The sequence below is a fragment of the Gadus chalcogrammus genome, chromosome 12 (assembly GCF_026213295.1).
Source record: "Gadus chalcogrammus isolate NIFS_2021 chromosome 12, NIFS_Gcha_1.0, whole genome shotgun sequence".
Taxonomy (NCBI): Eukaryota; Metazoa; Chordata; class Actinopteri; order Gadiformes; family Gadidae; genus Gadus; species Gadus chalcogrammus.
In genome coordinates this window covers 6,151,258-6,167,183 of record NC_079423.1, presented here as the reverse complement: position 1 = coordinate 6,167,183, position 15,926 = coordinate 6,151,258, and the positions used below count along the sequence as shown (strand labels likewise).

At 44.5% G+C, this 15,926-nt stretch overlaps 24 non-coding genes across 24 annotated transcripts; all 24 read right to left on the bottom strand.

Annotated features, from left to right (window-relative positions):
- Window positions 1-433: 433 nt before the first annotated feature.
- Window positions 434-552, bottom strand: LOC130400892 (5S ribosomal RNA). Its single transcript, XR_008903362.1, has one exon. It is a non-coding gene; the product is annotated as a 5S ribosomal RNA (ribosomal RNA).
- Window positions 553-1,081: 529 nt separating this feature from the next.
- Window positions 1,082-1,200, bottom strand: LOC130394020 (5S ribosomal RNA). Its single transcript, XR_008897219.1, has one exon. It is a non-coding gene; the product is annotated as a 5S ribosomal RNA (ribosomal RNA).
- A 530-nt stretch (window positions 1,201-1,730) lies between these two features.
- Window positions 1,731-1,849, bottom strand: LOC130400176 (5S ribosomal RNA). The gene has a single exon (XR_008902654.1). It is a non-coding gene; the product is annotated as a 5S ribosomal RNA (ribosomal RNA).
- A 647-nt stretch (window positions 1,850-2,496) lies between these two features.
- Window positions 2,497-2,616, bottom strand: LOC130394586 (5S ribosomal RNA). The gene has a single exon (XR_008897730.1). It is a non-coding gene; the product is annotated as a 5S ribosomal RNA (ribosomal RNA).
- A 530-nt stretch (window positions 2,617-3,146) lies between these two features.
- LOC130398769 (5S ribosomal RNA) lies at window positions 3,147-3,265 on the bottom strand. The gene has a single exon (XR_008901322.1). It is a non-coding gene; the product is annotated as a 5S ribosomal RNA (ribosomal RNA).
- Window positions 3,266-3,784: 519 nt separating this feature from the next.
- On the bottom strand, window positions 3,785-3,903 carry LOC130399536 (5S ribosomal RNA). Its single transcript, XR_008902041.1, has one exon. It is a non-coding gene; the product is annotated as a 5S ribosomal RNA (ribosomal RNA).
- A 529-nt stretch (window positions 3,904-4,432) lies between these two features.
- Window positions 4,433-4,551, bottom strand: LOC130398757 (5S ribosomal RNA). The gene has a single exon (XR_008901310.1). It is a non-coding gene; the product is annotated as a 5S ribosomal RNA (ribosomal RNA).
- Window positions 4,552-5,080: 529 nt separating this feature from the next.
- Window positions 5,081-5,199, bottom strand: LOC130398745 (5S ribosomal RNA). The gene has a single exon (XR_008901299.1). It is a non-coding gene; the product is annotated as a 5S ribosomal RNA (ribosomal RNA).
- Window positions 5,200-5,728: 529 nt separating this feature from the next.
- On the bottom strand, window positions 5,729-5,847 carry LOC130398733 (5S ribosomal RNA). The gene has a single exon (XR_008901287.1). It is a non-coding gene; the product is annotated as a 5S ribosomal RNA (ribosomal RNA).
- A 529-nt stretch (window positions 5,848-6,376) lies between these two features.
- LOC130398720 (5S ribosomal RNA) lies at window positions 6,377-6,495 on the bottom strand. The gene has a single exon (XR_008901276.1). It is a non-coding gene; the product is annotated as a 5S ribosomal RNA (ribosomal RNA).
- Window positions 6,496-7,023: 528 nt separating this feature from the next.
- On the bottom strand, window positions 7,024-7,142 carry LOC130398708 (5S ribosomal RNA). The gene has a single exon (XR_008901265.1). It is a non-coding gene; the product is annotated as a 5S ribosomal RNA (ribosomal RNA).
- Window positions 7,143-7,670: 528 nt separating this feature from the next.
- On the bottom strand, window positions 7,671-7,789 carry LOC130398697 (5S ribosomal RNA). Its single transcript, XR_008901254.1, has one exon. It is a non-coding gene; the product is annotated as a 5S ribosomal RNA (ribosomal RNA).
- A 527-nt stretch (window positions 7,790-8,316) lies between these two features.
- On the bottom strand, window positions 8,317-8,435 carry LOC130398685 (5S ribosomal RNA). The gene has a single exon (XR_008901243.1). It is a non-coding gene; the product is annotated as a 5S ribosomal RNA (ribosomal RNA).
- A 528-nt stretch (window positions 8,436-8,963) lies between these two features.
- LOC130398674 (5S ribosomal RNA) lies at window positions 8,964-9,082 on the bottom strand. Its single transcript, XR_008901232.1, has one exon. It is a non-coding gene; the product is annotated as a 5S ribosomal RNA (ribosomal RNA).
- A 519-nt stretch (window positions 9,083-9,601) lies between these two features.
- Window positions 9,602-9,720, bottom strand: LOC130398662 (5S ribosomal RNA). Its single transcript, XR_008901221.1, has one exon. It is a non-coding gene; the product is annotated as a 5S ribosomal RNA (ribosomal RNA).
- Window positions 9,721-10,247: 527 nt separating this feature from the next.
- Window positions 10,248-10,366, bottom strand: LOC130398650 (5S ribosomal RNA). Its single transcript, XR_008901210.1, has one exon. It is a non-coding gene; the product is annotated as a 5S ribosomal RNA (ribosomal RNA).
- A 527-nt stretch (window positions 10,367-10,893) lies between these two features.
- On the bottom strand, window positions 10,894-11,012 carry LOC130398638 (5S ribosomal RNA). The gene has a single exon (XR_008901199.1). It is a non-coding gene; the product is annotated as a 5S ribosomal RNA (ribosomal RNA).
- Window positions 11,013-11,541: 529 nt separating this feature from the next.
- On the bottom strand, window positions 11,542-11,660 carry LOC130398627 (5S ribosomal RNA). Its single transcript, XR_008901188.1, has one exon. It is a non-coding gene; the product is annotated as a 5S ribosomal RNA (ribosomal RNA).
- Window positions 11,661-12,190: 530 nt separating this feature from the next.
- On the bottom strand, window positions 12,191-12,309 carry LOC130398614 (5S ribosomal RNA). The gene has a single exon (XR_008901176.1). It is a non-coding gene; the product is annotated as a 5S ribosomal RNA (ribosomal RNA).
- A 529-nt stretch (window positions 12,310-12,838) lies between these two features.
- Window positions 12,839-12,957, bottom strand: LOC130398602 (5S ribosomal RNA). Its single transcript, XR_008901165.1, has one exon. It is a non-coding gene; the product is annotated as a 5S ribosomal RNA (ribosomal RNA).
- A 528-nt stretch (window positions 12,958-13,485) lies between these two features.
- LOC130398591 (5S ribosomal RNA) lies at window positions 13,486-13,604 on the bottom strand. Its single transcript, XR_008901154.1, has one exon. It is a non-coding gene; the product is annotated as a 5S ribosomal RNA (ribosomal RNA).
- Window positions 13,605-14,133: 529 nt separating this feature from the next.
- On the bottom strand, window positions 14,134-14,252 carry LOC130398579 (5S ribosomal RNA). The gene has a single exon (XR_008901143.1). It is a non-coding gene; the product is annotated as a 5S ribosomal RNA (ribosomal RNA).
- Window positions 14,253-14,779: 527 nt separating this feature from the next.
- LOC130398568 (5S ribosomal RNA) lies at window positions 14,780-14,898 on the bottom strand. Its single transcript, XR_008901132.1, has one exon. It is a non-coding gene; the product is annotated as a 5S ribosomal RNA (ribosomal RNA).
- A 529-nt stretch (window positions 14,899-15,427) lies between these two features.
- LOC130398556 (5S ribosomal RNA) lies at window positions 15,428-15,546 on the bottom strand. The gene has a single exon (XR_008901121.1). It is a non-coding gene; the product is annotated as a 5S ribosomal RNA (ribosomal RNA).
- Window positions 15,547-15,926: the final 380 nt, after the last annotated feature.

Sequence of the window (15,926 nt, the reverse complement as noted above, 5' to 3'; positions counted from 1 at the left end):
TAGTTAGATATAAACGGCAGTAATTGATTCAGTAGGACTCCTTATCCATGTAAACGATCATTGTGACATCTGAATTCATTAATTATCTGAAATACACTGCGTGTGCGTGTGATGTTAAATGTTTGAACCAAGGTTAACGGTTAAAGTGTCAGAGAATGGGTGGTGATTTTTTGACGTCCTCCCATGATCTGAAGTGAGCGTGCGTGTTTGTGTTGGTGAAAGTTTAAGAAATGTACAACTGTCGTTTCAGCTCTCTGGTGCTCCCTGCTGGCAGTATCACTATACTGTCCTCATGTTTCACAAAAATAGTTTTGAGAGACGTTGTCAGTCTTTGTATGTTGCTTAAATCCTCCAAAGCGGTTGGCAGTAAACACCAGGTCACGGTAGGTGACGGTAGGCCACGGAGGCAATGAGCTCGAGTTGAAAAAGAATATGCTTACAGCACCTGGTATTCCCAGGCGGTCTCCCATCCAAGTACTAACCAGGCCCGACCCTGCTTAGCTTCCGAGATCAGACGAGATTGGGCGTATTCAGGGTGGTATGGCCGTAAGCAATTAGTGCAGGCGCAAAACCAGGTTTTATACAGTAGCACATAAGGAGTGAGAAAGCTGCTGAGGCTCGACGTTACACTTTTACAAAAACAATCATTAGTTAGATATAAACGGCAGTAATTGATTCAGTAGGACTCCTTATCCATGTAAACGATCATTGTGACATCTGAATTCATTAATTATCTGAAATACACTGCGTGTGCGTGTGATGTTAAATGTTTGAACCAAGGTTAACGGTTAAAGTGTCAGAGAATGGGTGGTGATTTTTTGACGTCCTCCCATGATCTGAAGTGAGCGTGCGTGTTTGTGTTGGTGAAAGTTTAAGAAATGTACAACTGTCGGTTCAGCCCATCTGGTGCTCCCTGCTGGCAGTATCACTATTCTGTCCTCATGTTTCACAAAAATAGTTTTGAGAGACGTTGTCAGTCTTTGTATGTTGCTTAAATCCTCCAAAGCTGTTGGCAGTAAACATCAGGTCACGGTACGTGACGGTAGGCCACGGAGGCAATGAGCTCGAGTTGAAAAAGAAAATCTTACAGCACCTGGTATTCCCAGGCGGTCTCCCATCCAAGTACTAACCAGGCCCGACCCTGCTTAGCTTCCGAGAGCAGACGAGATCGGGCGTGTTCAGGGTGGTATGGCCGTAAGCAATTAGTGCAGGCGCAAAACCAGGTTTTATACAGTAGCACATAAGGAGTGAGAAAGCTGCTGAGGCTCGACGTTACACTTTTACAAAAACAATCATTAGTTAGATATAAACGGCAGTAATTGATTCAGTAGGACTCCTTATCCATGTAAACGATCATTGTGACATCTGAATTCATTAATTATCTGAAAGACACTGCGTGTGCGTGTGATGTTAAATGTTTGAACCAAGGTTAACGGTTAAAGTGTCAGAGAATGGGTGGTGATTTTTTGACGTCCTCCCATGATCTGAAGTGAGCGTGCGTGTTTGTGTTGGTGAAAGTTTAAGAAATGTACAACTGTCGGTTCAGCATCTCTGGTGCTCCCTGCTGGCAGTATCACTATACTGTCCTCATGTTTCACAAAAATAGTTTTGAGAGACGTTGTCAGTCTTTGTATGTTGCTTAAATCCTCCAAAGCGGTTGGCAGTAAACATCAGGTCACGGTAGTTCACGGTAGGCCACGGAGGCAATGAGCTCGAATTGAAAAAGAAAAAGCTTACAGCACCTGGTATTCCCAGGCGGTCTCCCATCCAAGTACTAACCAGGCCCGACCCTGATTAGCTTCCGAGATCAGACGAGATCGGGCGTGTTCAGGGTGGTATGGCCGTAAGCAATTAGTGCAGGCGCAAAACCAAGTTTTATACAGTAGCACATAAGGAGTGAGAAAGCTGCTGAGGCTCGACGTTACACTTTTACAAAAACAATCATTAGGTAGATATAAACGGCAGTAATTGATTCAGTAGGACTCCTTATCCATGTAAACGATCATTGTGACATCTGAATTCATTAATTATCTGAAATACACTGCGTGTGCGTGTGATGTTAAATGTTTGAACCAAGGTTAACGGTTAAAGTGTCAGAGAATGGGTGGTGATTTTTTGACGTCCTCCCATGATCTGAAGTGAGCGTGCGTGTTTGTGTTGGTGAAAGTTTAAGAAATGTACAACTGTCGTTTCAGCTCTCTGGTGCTCCCTGCTGGCAGTATCACTATACTGTCCTCATGTTTCACAAAAATAGTTTTGTGAGACGTTGTCAGTTTTTGTATGTTGCTTAAATCCTCCAAAGCGGTTGGCAGTAAACATCAGGTCACGGTCCGCCACGGAGTCAATGAGCTCGAGTTGAAAAAGAAAATGCTTACAGCACCTGGTATTCCCAGGCGGTCTCCCATCCAAGTACTAACCAGGCCCGACCCTGCTTAGCTTCCGAGATCAGACGAGATCGGGCGTGTTTTTTTTTTTTCTTTTGGTGACACCCGTCACTACTTACAGCAACCTGGGCTTCTGAGGAGGTCTCCCATCCAAGTACTAACCAGGCCCGACCCTGCTTAGCTTCCGAGATCAGACGAGATCGGGCGTGTTCAGGGTGGTATGGCCGTAAACAATTAGTGCAGGCGCAAAACCAGGTTTTATACAGTAGCATATAAGGAGTGAGAAAGCTGCTGAGGCTCGACGTTACACTTTTACAAAAACAATCATTAGTTAGATATAAACGGCAGTAATTGATTCAGTAGGACTCCTTATCCATGTAAACGATCATTGTGACATCTGAATTTATTAATTATCTGAAATACACTGCGTGTGCGTGTGATGTTAAATGTTTGAACCAAGGTTAACGGTTAAAGTGTCAGAGAATGGGTGGTGATTTTTTGACGTCCTCCCATGATCTGAAGTGAGCGTGCGTGTTTGTGTTGGTGAAAGTTTAAGAAATGTACAACTGTCGTTTCAGCTCTCTGGTGCTCCCTGCTGGCAGTATCACTATACTGTCCTCATGTTTCACAAAAATAGTTTTGAGAGACGTTGTCAGTCTTTGTATGTTGCTTAAATCCTCCAAAGCGGTTGGCAGTAAACATCAGGTCACGGTAGGTGCACGGTAGGCCACGGAGGCAATGAGCTCGAGTTGAAAAAGAAAAAGCTTACAGCACCTGGTATTCCCAGGCGGTCTCCCATCCAAGTACTAACCAGGCCCGACCCTGCTTAGCTTCCGAGATCAGACGAGATCGGGCGTGTTCAGGGTGGTATGGCCGTAAGCAATTAGTGCAGGCGCAAAACCAGGTTTTATACAGTAGCACATAAGGAGTGAGAAAGCTGCTGAGGCTCGACGTTACACTTTTACAAAAACAATCATTAGTTAGATATAAACGGCAGTAATTGATTCAGTAGGACTCCTTATCCATGTAAACGATCATTGTGACATCTGAATTCATTAATTATCTGAAATACACTGCGTGTGCGTGTGATGTTAAATGTTTGAACCAAGGTTAACGGTTAAAGTGTCAGAGAATGGGTGGTGATTTTTTGACGTCCTCCCATGATCTGAAGTGAGCGTGCGTGTTTGTGTTGGTGAAAGTTTAAGAAATGTACAACTGTCGGTTCAGCTCTCTGGTGCTCCCTGCTGGCAGTATCACTATACTGTCCTCATGTTTCACAAAAATAGTTTTGAGAGACGTTGTCAGTCTTTGTATGTTGCTTAAATCCTCCAAAGCGGTTGGCAGTAAACATCAGGTCACGGTCCGCCACGGAGTCAATGAGCTCGAGTTGAAAAAGAAAATGCTTACAGCACCTGGTATTCCCAGGCGGTCTCCCATCCAAGTACTAACCAGGCCCGACCCTGCTTAGCTTCCGAGATCAGACGAGATCGGGCGTGTTCAGGGTGGTATGGCCGTAAGCAATTAGTGCAGGCGCAAAACCAGGTTTTATACAGTAGCACATAAGGAGTGAGAAAGCTGCTGAGGCTCGACGTTACACTTTTACAAAAACAATCATTAGTTAGATATAAACGGCAGTAATTGATTCAGTAGGACTCCTTATCCATGTAAACGATCATTGTGACATCTGAATTCATTAATTATCTGAAATACACTGCGTGTGCGTGTGATGTTAAATGTTTGAACCAAGGTTAACGGTTAAAGTGTCAGAGAATGGGTGGTGATTTTTTGACGTCCTCCCATGATCTGAAGTGAGCGTGCGTGTTTGTGTTGGTGAAAGTTTAAGAAATGTACAACTGTCGTTTCAGCTCTCTGGTGCTCCCTGCTGGCAGTATCACTATACTGTCCTCATGTTTCACAAAAATAGTTTTGAGAGACGTTGTCAGTCTTTGTATGTTGCTTAAATCCTCCAAAGCGGTTGGCAGTAAACATCAGGTCACGGTAGGTGACGGTAGGCCACGGAGGCAATGAGCTCGAGTTGAAAAAGAAAAAGCTTACAGCACCTGGTATTCCCAGGCGGTCTCCCATCCAAGTACTAACCAGGCCCGACCCTGCTTAGCTTCCGAGATCAGACGAGATCGGGCGTGTTCAGGGTGGTATGGCCGTAAGCAATTAGTGCAGGCGCAAAACCAGGTTTTATACAGTAGCACATAAGGAGTGAGAAAGCTGCTGAGGCTCGACGTTACACTTTTACAAAAACAATCATTAGTTAGATATAAACGGCAGTAATTGATTCAGTAGGACTCCTTATCCATGTAAACGATCATTGTGACATCTGAATTCATTAATTATCTGAAATACACTGCGTGTGCGTGTGATGTTAAATGTTTGAACCAAGGTTAACGGTTAAAGTGTCAGAGAATGGGTGGTGATTTTTTGACGTCCTCCCATGATCTGAAGTGAGCGTGCGTGTTTGTGTTGGTGAAAGTTTAAGAAATGTACAACTGTCGGTTCAGCTCTCTGGTGCTCCCTGCTGGCAGTATCACTATACTGTCCTCATGTTTCACAAAAATAGTTTTGAGAGACGTTGTCAGTTTTGGTATGTTGCTTAAATCCTCCAAAGCGGTTGGCAGTAAACATCAGGTCACGGTAGGTCACGGTAGGCCACGGAGGCAATGAGCTCGAGTTGAAAAAGAATAAGCTTACAGCACCTGGTATTCCCAGGCGGTCTCCCATCCAAGTACTAACCAGGCCCGACCCTGCTTAGCTTCCGAGATCAGACGAGATCGGGCGTGTTCAGGGTGGTATGGCCGTAAGCAATTAGTGCAGGCGCAAAACCAGGTTTTATACAGTAGCACATAAGGAGTGAGAAAGCTGCTGAGGCTCGACGTTACACTTTTACAAAAACAATCATTAGTTAGATATAAACGGCAGTAATTGATTCAGTAGGACTCCTTATCCATGTAAACGATCATTGTGACATCTGAATTCATTAATTATCTGAAATACACTGCGTGTGCGTGTGATGTTAAATGTTTGAACCAAGGTTAACGGTTAAAGTGTCAGAGAATGGGTGGTGATTTTTTGACGTCCTCCCATGATCTGAAGTGAGCGTGCGTGTTTGTGTTGGTGAAAGTTTAAGAAATGTACAACTGTCGGTTCAGCTCTCTGGTGCTCCCTGCTGGCAGTATCACTATACTGTCCTCATGTTTCACAAAAATAGTTTTGAGAGACGTTGTCAGTTTTTGTATGTTGCTTAAATCCTCCAAAGCGGTTGGCAGTAAACATCAGGTCACGGTACGCCACGGTAGGCCACGGAGTCAATGAGCTCGAGTTGAAAAAGAAAAAGCTTACAGCACCTGGTATTCCCAGGCGGTCTCCCATCCAAGTACTAACCAGGCCCGACCCTGCTTAGCTTCCGAGATCAGACGAGATCGGGCGTGTTCAGGGTGGTATGGCCGTAAGCAATTAGTGCAGGCGCAAAACCAGGTTTTATACAGTAGCACATAAGGAGTGAGAAAGCTGCTGAGGCTCGACGTTACACTTTTACAAAAACAATCATTAGTTAGATATAAACGGCAGTAATTGATTCAGTAGGACTCCTTATCCATGTAAACGATCATTGTGACATCTGAATTCATTAATTATCTGAAATACACTGCGTGTGCGTGTGATGTTAAATGTTTGAACCAAGGTTAACGGTTAAAGTGTCAGAGAATGGGTGGTGATTTTTTGACGTCCTCCCATGATCTGAAGTGAGCGTGCGTGTTTGTGTTGGTGAAAGTTTAAGAAATGTACAACTGTCGGTTCAGCTCTCTGGTGCTCCCTGCTGGCAGTATCACTATACTGTCCTCATGTTTCACAAAAATAGTTTTGAGAGACGTTGTCAGTTTTTGTATGTTGCTTAAATCCTCCAAAGCGGTTGGCAGTAAACATCAGGTCACGGTAGGTGACAGTAGGCCACGGAGGCAATGAGCTCGAGTTGAAAAAGAAAAAGCTTACAGCACCTGGTATTCCCAGGCGGTCTCCCATCCAAGTACTAACCAGGCCCGACCCTGCTTAGCTTCCGAGATCAGACGAGATCGGGCGTGTTCAGGGTGGTATGGCCGTAAGCAATTAGTGCAGGCGCAAAACCAGGTTTTATACAGTAGCACATAAGGAGTGAGAAAGCTGCTGAGGCTCGACGTTACACTTTTACAAAAACAATCATTAGTTAGATATAAACGGCAGTAATTGATTCAGTAGGACTCCTTATCCATGTAAACGATCATTGTGACATCTGAATTCATTAATTATCTGAAATACACTGCGTGTGCGTGTGATGTTAAATGTTTGAACCAAGGTTAACGGTTAAAGTGTCAGAGAATGGGTGGTGATTTTTTGACGTCCTCCCATGATCTGAAGTGAGCGTGCGTGTTTGTGTTGGTGAAAGTTTAAGAAATGTACAACTGTCGGTTCAGCTCTCTGGTGCTCCCTGCTGGCAGTATCACTATACTGTCCTCATGTTTCACAAAAATAGTTTTGAGAGACGTTGTCAGTTTTTGTATGTTGCTTAAATCCTCCAAAGCGGTTGGCAGTAAACATCAGGTCACGGTAGGCACGGTAGGCCACGGAGTCAATGAGCTCGAGTTGAAAAAGAAAAAGCTTACAGCACCTGGTATTCCCAGGCGGTCTCCCATCCAAGTACTAACCAGGCCCGACCCTGCTTAGCTTCCGAGATCAGACGAGATCGGGCGTGTTCAGGGTGGTATGGCCGTAAGCAATTAGTGCAGGCGCAAAACCAGGTTTTATACAGTAGCACATAAGGAGTGAGAAAGCTGCTGAGGCTCGACGTTACACTTTTACAAAAACAATCATTAGTTAGATATAAACGGCAGTAATTGATTCAGTAGGACTCCTTATCCATGTAAACGATCATTGTGACATCTGAATTCATTAATTATCTGAAATACACTGCGTGTGCGTGTGATGTTAAATGTTTGAACCAAGGTTAACGGTTAAAGTGTCAGAGAATGGGTGGTGATTTTTTGACGTCCTCCCATGATCTGAAGTGAGCGTGCGTGTTTGTGTTGGTGAAAGTTTAAGAAATGTACAACTGTCGGTTCAGCTCTCTGGTGCTCCCTGCTGGCAGTATCACTATACTGTCCTCATGTTTCACAAAAATAGTTTTGAGAGACGTTGTCAGTTTTGTATGTTGCTTAAATCCTCCAAAGCGGTTGGCAGTAAACATCAGGTCACGGTAGGCCACGGTAGGCCACGGAGGCAATGAGCTCGAGTTGAAAAAGAAAAAGCTTACAGCACCTGGTATTCCCAGGCGGTCTCCCATCCAAGTACTAACCAGGCCCGACCCTGCTTAGCTTCCGAGATCAGACGAGATCGGGCGTGTTCAGGGTGGTATGGCCGTAAGCAATTAGTGCAGGCGCAAAACCAGGTTTTATACAGTAGCACATAAGGAGTGAGAAAGCTGCTGAGGCTCGACGTTACACTTTACAAAAACAATCATTAGTTAGATATAAACGGCAGTAATTGATTCAGTAGGACTCCTTATCCATGTAAACGATCATTGTGACATCTGAATTCATTAATTATCTGAAATACACTGCGTGTGCGTGTGATGTTAAATGTTTGAACCAAGGTTAACGGTTAAAGTGTCAGAGAATGGGTGGTGATTTTTTGACGTCCTCCCATGATCTGAAGGGAGCGTGCGTGTTTGTGTTGGTGAAAGTTTAAGAAATGTACAACTGTCGGTTCAGCTCTCTGGTGCTCCCTGCTGGCAGTATCACTATACTGTCCTCATGTTTCACAAAAATAGTTTTGAGAGACGTTGTCAGTTTTGTATGTTGCTTAAATCCTCCAAAGCGGTTGGCAGTAAACATCAGGTCACGGTACGCCACGGTAGGCCACGGAGGCAATGAGCTCGAGTTGAAAAAGAAAAAGCTTACAGCACCTGGTATTCCCAGGCGGTCTCCCATCCAAGTACTAACCAGGCCCGACCCTGCTTAGCTTCCGAGATCAGACGAGATCGGGCGTGTTCAGGGTGGTATGGCCGTAAGCAATTAGTGCAGGCGCAAAACCAGGTTTTATACAGTAGCACATAAGGAGTGAGAAAGCTGCTGAGGCTCGACGTTACACTTTTACAAAAACAATCATTAGTTAGATATAAACGGCAGTAATTGATTCAGTAGGACTCCTTATCCATGTAAACGATCATTGTGACATCTGAATTCATTAATTATCTGAAATACACTGCGTGTGCGTGTGATGTTAAATGTTTGAACCAAGGTTAACGGTTAAAGTGTCAGAGAATGGGTGGTGATTTTTTGACGTCCTCCCATGATCTGAAGTGAGCGTGCGTGTTTGTGTTGGTGAAAGTTTAAGAAATGTACAACTGTCGTTTCAGCTCTCTGGTGCTCCCTGCTGGCAGTATCACTATACTGTCCTCATGTTTCACAAAAATAGTTTTGAGAGACGTTGTCAGTTTTTGTATGTTGCTTAAATCCTCCAAAGCGGTTGGCAGTAAACATCAGGTCACGGTAGGCACGGTAGGCCACGGAGGCAATGAGCTCGAGTTGAAAAAGAAAAAGCTTACAGCACCTGGTATTCCCAGGCGGTCTCCCATCCAAGTACTAACCAGGCCCGACCCTGCTTAGCTTCCGAGATCAGACGAGATCGGGCGTGTTCAGGGTGGTATGGCCGTAAGCAATTAGTGCAGGCGCAAAACCAGGTTTTATACAGTAGCACATAAGGAGTGAGAAAGCTGCTGAGGCTCGACGTTACACTTTTACAAAAACAATCATTAGTTAGATATAAACGGCAGTAATTGATTCAGTAGGACTCCTTATCCATGTAAACGATCATTGTGACATCTGAATTCATTAATTATCTGAAATACACTGCGTGTGCGTGTGATGTTAAATGTTTGAACCAAGGTTAACGGTTAAAGTGTCAGAGAATGGGTGGTGATTTTTTGACGTCCTCCCATGATCTGAAGTGAGCGTGCGTGTTTGTGTTGGTGAAAGTTTAAGAAATGTACAACTGTCGGTTCAGCTCTCTGGTGCTCCCTGCTGGCAGTATCACTATACTGTCCTCATGTTTCACAAAAATAGTTTTGAGAGACGTTGTCAGTTTTTGTATGTTGCTTAAATCCTCCAAAGCGGTTGGCAGTAAACATCAGGTCACGGTACGCCACGGAGTCAATGAGCTCGAGTTGAAAAAGAAAAAGCTTACAGCACCTGGTATTCCCAGGCGGTCTCCCATCCAAGTACTAACCAGGCCCGACCCTGCTTAGCTTCCGAGATCAGACGAGATCGGGCGTGTTCAGGGTGGTATGGCCGTAAGCAATTAGTGCAGGCGCAAAACCAGGTTTTATACAGTAGCACATAAGGAGTGAGAAAGCTGCTGAGGCTCGACGTTACACTTTTACAAAAACAATCATTAGTTAGATATAAACGGCAGTAATTGATTCAGTAGGACTCCTTATCCATGTAAACGATCATTGTGACATCTGAATTCATTAATTATCTGAAATACACTGCGTGTGCGTGTGATGTTAAATGTTTGAACCAAGGTTAACGGTTAAAGTGTCAGAGAATGGGTGGTGATTTTTTGACGTCCTCCCATGATCTGAAGTGAGCGTGCGTGTTTGTGTTGGTGAAAGTTTAAGAAATGTACAACTGTCGGTTCAGCTCTCTGGTGCTCCCTGCTGGCAGTATCACTATACTGTCCTCATGTTTCACAAAAATAGTTTTGAGAGACGTTGTCAGTTTTGTATGTTGCTTAAATCCTCCAAAGCGGTTGGCAGTAAACATCAGGTCACGGTACGCACGGTAGGCCACGGAGGCAATGAGCTCGAGTTGAAAAAGAAAAAGCTTACAGCACCTGGTATTCCCAGGCGGTCTCCCATCCAAGTACTAACCAGGCCCGACCCTGCTTAGCTTCCGAGATCAGACGAGATCGGGCGTGTTCAGGGTGGTATGGCCGTAAGCAATTAGTGCAGGCGCAAAACCAGGTTTTATACAGTAGCACATAAGGAGTGAGAAAGCTGCTGAGGCTCGACGTTACACTTTTACAAAAACAATCATTAGTTAGATATAAACGGCAGTAATTGATTCAGTAGGACTCCTTATCCATGTAAACGATCATTGTGACATCTGAATTCATTAATTATCTGAAATACACTGCGTGTGCGTGTGATGTTAAATGTTTGAACCAAGGTTAACGGTTAAAGTGTCAGAGAATGGGTGGTGATTTTTTGACGTCCTCCCATGATCTGAAGTGAGCGTGCGTGTTTGTGTTGGTGAAAGTTTAAGAAATGTACAACTGTCGGTTCAGCTCTCTGGTGCTCCCTGCTGGCAGTATCACTATACTGTCCTCATGTTTCACAAAAATAGTTTTGAGAGACGTTGTCAGTTTTGTATGTTGCTTAAATCCTCCAAAGCGGTTGGCAGTAAACATCAGGTCACGGTAGGCACGGTAGGCCACGGAGGCAATGAGCTCGAGTTGAAAAAGAAAAAGCTTACAGCACCTGGTATTCCCAGGCGGTCTCCCATCCAAGTACTAACCAGGCCCGACCCTGCTTAGCTTCCGAGATCAGACGAGATCGGGCGTGTTCAGGGTGGTATGGCCGTAAGCAATTAGTGCAGGCGCAAAACCAGGTTTTATACAGTAGCACATAAGGAGTGAGAAAGCTGCTGAGGCTCGACGTTACACTTTTACAAAAACAATCATTAGTTAGATATAAACGGCAGTAATTGATTCAGTAGGACTCCTTATCCATGTAAACGATCATTGTGACATCTGAATTCATTAATTATCTGAAATACACTGCGTGTGCGTGTGATGTTAAATGTTTGAACCAAGGTTAACGGTTAAAGTGTCAGAGAATGGGTGGTGATTTTTTGACGTCCTCCCATGATCTGAAGTGAGCGTGCGTGTTTGTGTTGGTGAAAGTTTAAGAAATGTACAACTGTCGGTTCAGCTCTCTGGTGCTCCCTGCTGGCAGTATCACTATACTGTCCTCATGTTTCACAAAAATAGTTTTGAGAGACGTTGTCAGTCTTTGTATGTTGCTTAAATCCTCCAAAGCGGTTGGCAGTAAACATCAGGTCACGGTAGGTGACGGTAGGCCACGGAGGCAATGAGCTCGAGTTGAAAAAGAAAAAGCTTACAGCACCTGGTATTCCCAGGCGGTCTCCCATCCAAGTACTAACCAGGCCCGACCCTGCTTAGCTTCCGAGATCAGACGAGATCGGGCGTGTTCAGGGTGGTATGGCCGTAAGCAATTAGTGCAGGCGCAAAACCAGGTTTTATACAGTAGCACATAAGGAGTGAGAAAGCTGCTGAGGCTCGACGTTACACTTTTACAAAAACAATCATTAGTTAGATATAAACGGCAGTAATTGATTCAGTAGGACTCCTTATCCATGTAAACGATCATTGTGACATCTGAATTCATTAATTATCTGAAATACACTGCGTGTGCGTGTGATGTTAAATGTTTGAACCAAGGTTAACGGTTAAAGTGTCAGAGAATGGGTGGTGATTTTTTGACGTCCTCCCATGATCTGAAGTGAGCGTGCGTGTTTGTGTTGGTGAAAGTTTAAGAAATGTACAACTGTCGGTTCAGCTCTCTGGTGCTCCCTGCTGGCAGTATCACTATACTGTCCTCATGTTTCACAAAAATAGTTTTGAGAGACGTTGTCAGTCTTTGTATGTTGCTTAAATCCTCCAAAGCGGTTGGCAGTAAACATCAGGTCACGGTAGGTGCACGGTAGGCCACGGAGGCAATGAGCTCGAGTTGAAAAAGAAAAAGCTTACAGCACCTGGTATTCCCAGGCGGTCTCCCATCCAAGTACTAACCAGGCCCGACCCTGCTTAGCTTCCGAGATCAGACGAGATCGGGCGTGTTCAGGGTGGTATGGCCGTAAGCAATTAGTGCAGGCGCAAAACCAGGTTTTATACAGTAGCACATAAGGAGTGAGAAAGCTGCTGAGGCTCGACGTTACACTTTTACAAAAACAATCATTAGTTAGATATAAACGGCAGTAATTGATTCAGTAGGACTCCTTATCCATGTAAACGATCATTGTGACATCTGAATTCATTAATTATCTGAAATACACTGCGTGTGCGTGTGATGTTAAATGTTTGAACCAAGGTTAACGGTTAAAGTGTCAGAGAATGGGTGGTGATTTTTTGACGTCCTCCCATGATCTGAAGTGAGCGTGCGTGTTTGTGTTGGTGAAAGTTTAAGAAATGTACAACTGTCGGTTCAGCTCTCTGGTGCTCCCTGCTGGCAGTATCACTATACTGTCCTCATGTTTCACAAAAATAGTTTTGAGAGACGTTGTCAGTCTTTGTATGTTGCTTAAATCCTCCAAAGCGGTTGGCAGTAAACATCAGGTCACGGTAGTTCACGGTAGGCCACGGAGGCAATGAGCTCGAGTTGAAAAAGAAAAAGCTTACAGCACCTGGTATTCCCAGGCGGTCTCCCATCCAAGTACTAACCAGGCCCGACCCTGCTTAGCTTCCGAGATCAGACGAGATCGGGCGTGTTCAGGGTGGTATGGCCGTAAGCAATTAGTGCAGGCGCAAAACCAGGTTTTATACAGTAGCACATAAGGAGTGAGAAAGCTGCTGAGGCTCGACGTTACACTTTTACAAAAACAATCATTAGTTAGATATAAACGGCAGTAATTGATTCAGTAGGACTCCTTATCCATGTAAACGATCATTGTGACATCTGAATTCATTAATTATCTGAAATACACTGCGTGTGCGTGTGATGTTAAATGTTTGAACCAAGGTTAACGGTTAAAGTGTCAGAGAATGGGTGGTGATTTTTTGACGTCCTCCCATGATCTGAAGTGAGCGTGCGTGTTTGTGTTGGTGAAAGTTTAAGAAATGTACAACTGTCGGTTCAGCTCTCTGGTGCTCCCTGCTGGCAGTATCACTATACTGTCCTCATGTTTCACAAAAATAGTTTTGAGAGACGTTGTCAGTCTTTGTATGTTGCTTAAATCCTCCAAAGCGGTTGGCAGTAAACATCAGGTCACGGTAGGCACGGTAGGCCACGGAGGCAATGAGCTCGAGTTGAAAAAGAAAAAGCTTACAGCACCTGGTATTCCCAGGCGGTCTCCCATCCAAGTACTAACCAGGCCCGACCCTGCTTAGCTTCCGAGATCAGACGAGATCGGGCGTGTTCAGGGTGGTATGGCCGTAAGCAATTAGTGCAGGCGCAAAACCAGGTTTTATACAGTAGCACATAAGGAGTGAGAAAGCTGCTGAGGCTCGACGTTACACTTTTACAAAAACAATCATTAGTTAGATATAAACGGCAGTAATTGATTCAGTAGGACTCCTTATCCATGTAAACGATCATTGTGACATCTGAATTCATTAATTATCTGAAATACACTGCGTGTGCGTGTGATGTTAAATGTTTGAACCAAGGTTAACGGTTAAAGTGTCAGAGAATGGGTGGTGATTTTTTGACGTCCTCCCATGATCTGAAGTGAGCGTGCGTGTTTGTGTTGGTGAAAGTTTAAGAAATGTACAACTGTCGGTTCAGCTCTCTGGTGCTCCCTGCTGGCAGTATCACTATACTGTCCTCATGTTTCACAAAAATAGTTTTGAGAGACGTTGTCAGTCTTTGTATGTTGCTTAAATCCTCCAAAGCGGTTGGCAGTAAACATCAGGTCACGGTAGGTGACGGTAGGCCACGGAGGCAATGAGCTCGAGTTGAAAAAGAAAAAGCTTACAGCACCTGGTATTCCCAGGCGGTCTCCCATCCAAGTACTAACCAGGCCCGACCCTGCTTAGCTTCCGAGATCAGACGAGATCGGGCGTGTTCAGGGTGGTATGGCCGTAAGCAATTAGTGCAGGCGCAAAACCAGGTTTTATACAGTAGCACATAAGGAGTGAGAAAGCTGCTGAGGCTCGACGTTACACTTTTACAAAAACAATCATTAGTTAGATATAAACGGCAGTAATTGATTCAGTAGGACTCCTTATCCATGTAAACGATCATTGTGACATCTGAATTCATTAATTATCTGAAATACACTGCGTGTGCGTGTGATGTTAAATGTTTGAACCAAGGTTAACGGTTAAAGTGTCAGAGAATGGGTGGTGATTTTTTGACGTCCTCCCATGATCTGAAGTGAGCGTGCGTGTTTGTGTTGGTGAAAGTTTAAGAAATGTACAACTGTCGGTTCAGCCCTCTGGTGCTCCCTGCTGGCAGTATCACTATACTGTCCTCATGTTTCACAAAAATAGTTTTGAGAGACGTTGTCAGTCTTTGTATGTTGCTTAAATCCTCCAAAGCGGTTGGCAGTAAACATCAGGTCACGGTAGGCACGGTAGGCCACGGAGGCAATGAGCTCGAGTTGAAAAAGAAAAGCTTACAGCACCTGGTATTCCCAGGCGGTCTCCCATCCAAGTACTAACCAGGCCCGACCCTGCTTAGCTTCCGAGATCAGACGAGATCGGGCGTGTTCAGGGTGGTATGGCCGTAAGCAATTAGTGCAGGCGCAAAACCAGGTTTTATACAGTAGCACATAAGGAGTGAGAAAGCTGCTGAGGCTCGACGTTACACTTTTACAAAAACAATCATTAGTTAGATATAAACGGCAGTAATTGATTCAGTAGGACTCCTTATCCATGTAAACGATCATTGTGACATCTGAATTCATTAATTATCTGAAATACACTGCGTGTGCGTGTGATGTTAAATGTTTGAACCAAGGTTAACGGTTAAAGTGTCAGAGAATGGGTGGTGATTTTTTGACGTCCTCCCATGATCTGAAGTGAGCGTGCGTGTTTGTGTTGGTGAAAGTTTAAGAAATGTACAACTGTCGGTTCAGCTCTCTGGTGCTCCCTGCTGGCAGTATCACTATACTGTCCTCATGTTTCACAAAAATAGTTTTGAGAGACGTTGTCAGTCTTTGTATGTTGCTTAAATCCTCCAAAGCGGTTGGCAGTAAACATCAGGTCACGGTAGGTGACGGTAGGCCACGGAGGCAATGAGCTCGAGTTGAAAAAGAAAAAGCTTACAGCACCTGGTATTCCCAGGCGGTCTCCCATCCAAGTACTAACCAGGCCCGACCCTGCTTAGCTTCCGAGATCAGACGAGATCGGGCGTGTTCAGGGTGGTATGGCCGTAAGCAATTAGTGCAGGCGCAAAACCAGGTTTTATACAGTAGCACATAAGGAGTGAGAAAGCTGCTGAGGCTCGACGTTACACTTTTACAAAAACAATCATTAGTTAGATATAAACGGCAGTAATTGATTCAGTAGGACTCCTTATCCATGTAAACGATCATTGTGACATCTGAATTCATTAATTATCTGAAATACACTGCGTGTGCGTGTGATGTTAAATGTTTGAACCAAGGTTAACGGTTAAAGTGTCAGAGAATGGGTGGTGATTTTTTGACGTCCTCCCATGATCTGAAGTGAGCGTGCGTGTTTGTGTTGGTGAAAGTTTAAGAAATGTACAACTGTCGGTTCAGCTCTCTGGTGCTCCCTGCTGGCAGTATCACTATA